Here is a 4510-nt window from a genome sequence, read left to right on the forward strand (position 1 = left end):
ATTGACTTAGGCGATTGACTGATTGATTCATTGATTGACTTAGGCGATTAACTGATTGATTGATTGACTTAGGCAATTGACTGATTGATTGACTAAGGCGATTGATTGACTTAGGCGATTGACTGATTGATTGAATTAGGCGATTGATTGACTGATTGACTTAGGCAATTGATTGACTTAGGCGATTGACTGATTGACTGACTTAGGCGATTGATTGACTTAGACGATTGACTGACTGACTGACTTAGGCGATTGACTGACTGACTGACTTAGGCGATTGACTGACTTAGGCGATTGATTGACTGACTGACTTAGGCGATTGACTGACTTGGGCGATTGACTGATTGACTGACTGGCTGACTTAGGCGATTGATTGACTTAATGACTAACTTAGGCGATTGATTGATTGACTGACTGACTTAGGGGATTGACAGATTGACTGACTGACTGACTTAGGCGATTGACTGACTGACTTAGGCGATTGACTGACTTAGGCGATTGATTGATTGACTGACTGACTTAGGCGATTGACTGACTGACTTAGGCAATTGACTGACTGACTGACTTAGGCGATTGACTGACTAACTTAGGCAATTGATTGACTGACTGACTTAGGCGATTTACTGACTATCTTAGGCGATTGATTGACTGACTGACTGACTTAGGCGATTGATTGACTGACTGACTCTGCGCATGTTTATTATGCTATAGTAACTATTTATGTCACAAAATAAAAGGGTCGATTGACTTGATTGATTGACTTAGGCGATTGACTGATTGATTGATTGACTTAGGCGATTGACTGATTGATTCATTGATTGACTTAGGCGATTAACTGATTGATTGATTGACTTAGGCAATTGACTGATTGATTGACTAAGGCGATTGATTGACTTAGGCGATTGACTGATTGATTGAATTAGGCGATTGATTGACTGATTGACTTAGGCAATTGATTGACTTAGTCGATTGACTGATTGACTGACTTAGGCGATTGATTGACTTAGACGATTGACTGACTGACTGACTTAGGCGATTGACTGACTGACTGACTTAGGCGATTGACTGACTTAGGCGATTGACTGATTGACTGACTGGCTGACTTAGGCGATTGATTGACTTAATTACTGACTTAGGCGATTGATTGACTGACTGACTTAGGCGATTGACTGACTTGGGCGATTGACTGATTGACTGACTGGCTGACTTAGGCGATTGATTGACTTAATGACTAACTTAGGCGATTGATTGATTGACTGACTGACTTAGGGGATTGACAGATTGACTGACTGACTGACTTAGGCGATTGACTGACTGACTTAGGCGATTGACTGACTTAGGCGATTGATTGATTGACTGACTGACTTAGGCGATTGACTGACTGACTTAGGCAATTGACTGACTGACTGACTTAGGCGATTGACTGACTGACTTAGGCAATTGATTGACTGACTGACTTAGGCGATTTACTGACTATCTTAGGCGATTGATTGTCTGACTGACTGACTTAGGCGATTGATTGACTGACTGACTCTGCGCATGTTTATTATGCTATAGTAACTATTTATGTCACAAAATAAAAGGGTCGATTGACTTGATTGATTGACTTAGGCGATTGACTGATTGATTGATTGACTTAGGCGATTGACTGATTGATTCATTGATTGACTTAGGCGATTAACTGATTGATTGATTGACTTAGGCAATTGACTGATTGATTGACTAAGGCGATTGATTGACTTAGGCGATTGACTGATTGATTGAATTAGGCGATTGATTGACTGATTGACTTAGGCAATTGATTGACTTAGGCGATTGACTGATTGACTGACTTAGGCGATTGATTGACTTAGGCAATTGACTGACTGACTGACTTAGGCGATTGACTGACTGACTTAGGCGATTGACTGACTTAGGCGATTGATTGACTGACTGATTTAGGCGATTGACTGACTGACTTAGGCAATTGACCGACTGACTGACTTAGGCGATTGACTGACTGACTTAGGCGATTGATTGACTGACTTAGGCCATTGATTGATTGACTGACTGACTTAGGCGATTGATTGACTGACTGACTGACTGACTCTGCGCATGTTTATCAATTCAATTCAATTCAATTCAATTAAAACTTTATTATCCCCATGGGGAAACTCTGTTGGCCTTTTCAAAAATACAGTACATACAAATATAAAATGGATACAGTACATAAAATATAAAATACGATAAAAAAAACCATACAAAATATACATATAAAATCCTAAAAAGTCGATTAAAATACTACAAAAAATAAAACTAGCGCATATCATGCTATAGTAACTATTTATGTCAAAAAATAAAAGGGTCGATTGACTGATTGACTGACTTAGGCGATTGATTGATTGAATGACTGACTGACTGACTGACTTAGGTGATAGACTGACTGACTGACTGACTTAGGCAATTGATTGACTTAGGCGATTGACTGATTGATTGACTTAGGCGATTGACTGATTGACTGACTTAGGCGATTGACTGACTTAGGCGATTGATTGACTGACTGACTTAGGCGATTGACTGACTGACTTAGGCAATTGACTGACTGACTGACTTAGGCGATTGACTGACTGACTTAGGCGATTGATTGACTGACTGACTTAGGCGATTGACTAACTGACTTAGGCGATTGACTGACTGACTGACTTAGGCGATTGATTGACTGACTGACTGACTCTGCGCATGTTTATTATGCTATAGTAACTATTTATGTCAAAAAATAAAAGGGTCGATTGACTTGATTGATTGACTCAGGCGATTGACTGATTGATTGATTGATTGACTTAGGCGATTGACTGATTGATTGATTGACTTAGGCGATTAACTGATTGATTGATTGAATTAGGCAATTGACTGATTGATTGACTAAGGCGATTGATTGACTTAGGCGATTGACTGATTGATTGAATTAGGCGATTGATTGACTGATTGACTTAGGCAATTGATTGACTTAGGCGATTGACTGATTGATTGACTTAGGCGATTAACTGATTGATTGATTGACTTAGGCAATTGACTGATTGATTGACTAAGGTGATTGATTGACTTAGGTGATTGACTGATTGATTGAATTAGGCGATTGATTGACTGATTTACTTAGGCAATTGATTGACTTAGGCGATTGACTGATTGATTTACTTAGGCGATTGATTGACTTAGGCGATTGACTGATTGACTGACTTAGGCGATTGATTGATTGAATGACTGACTGACTGACTGACTTAGGTGATAGACTGACTGACTGACTGACTTAGGCAATTGATTGACTTAGGCGATTGACTGATTGATTGACTTAGGCGATTGACTGATTGACTGACTTAGGCGATTGACTGACTTAGGCGATTGATTGACTGACTGACTTAGGCGATTGACTGACTGACTTAGGCAATTGACTGACTGACTGACTGACTTAGGCGATTGACTGACTGACTTAGGCGATTGATTGACTGACTGACTTAGGCGATTGACTGACTGACTTAGGCAATTGACTGACTGACTGACTTAGGCGATTGATTGACTGACTGACTGACTCTGCGCATGTTTATTATGCTATAGTAACTATTTATGTCAAAAAATAAAAGGGTCGATTGACTTGATTGATTGACTTAGGCGATTGACTGATTGATTGATTGATTGACTTAGGCGATTGACTGATTGATTGATTGACTTAGGCGATTAACTGATTGATTGATTGAATTAGGCAATTGACTGATTGATTGACTAAGGCGATTGATTGACTTAGGCGATTGACTGATTGATTGAATTAGGCGATTGATTGACTGATTGACTTAGGCAATTGATTGACTTAGGCGATTGACTGATTGATTGACTTAGGCGATTGATTGACTTAGGCGATTGACTGATTGAATGACTTAGGCGATTGATTGACTTAGGCAATTGACTGACTGACTGACTTAGGCGATTGACTGACTGACTGACTTTGGCGATTGACTGACTGAGGCGATTGACTGACTGACTTAGGCGATTGACTGACTGACTGACTTAGGCGATTGATTGATTGACTGACTGACTGACTTAGGCGATTGACGGACTGACTGACTTAGGCGATTGACTGACTGACTGACTTAGGCGACTGATTGACTGACTGACTTAGGCGATTGACTGACTGACTTCGGCGATTGACTGACTTCGGTGATTGACTGACTAAGGCAATTGACTGACTGACTTAGGCGATTGACTGACTGACTTAGGCAATTGACTGACTGACTTAGGCGATTAACTGACTGACTTAGGCGATTGACTGACTGACTTAGGCGATTGATTGACTGACTGACTTAGGCAATTGACTGACTGACTTAGGCGATTAACTGACTGACTTAGGCGATTGACTGACTGACTTAGGCGATTGATTGACTGACTGACTTCGGCGATTGACTGACTGACTTAGGCGATTCACTGATTGACTTAGGCGATTGACTGACTGACTTAGGCGATTGACTGACTGACTTAGGCG

Source organism: Antedon mediterranea, chromosome 10 (assembly GCF_964355755.1).
Source record: "Antedon mediterranea chromosome 10, ecAntMedi1.1, whole genome shotgun sequence".
Lineage (NCBI taxonomy): Eukaryota > Metazoa > Echinodermata > Crinoidea > Comatulida > Antedonidae > Antedon > Antedon mediterranea.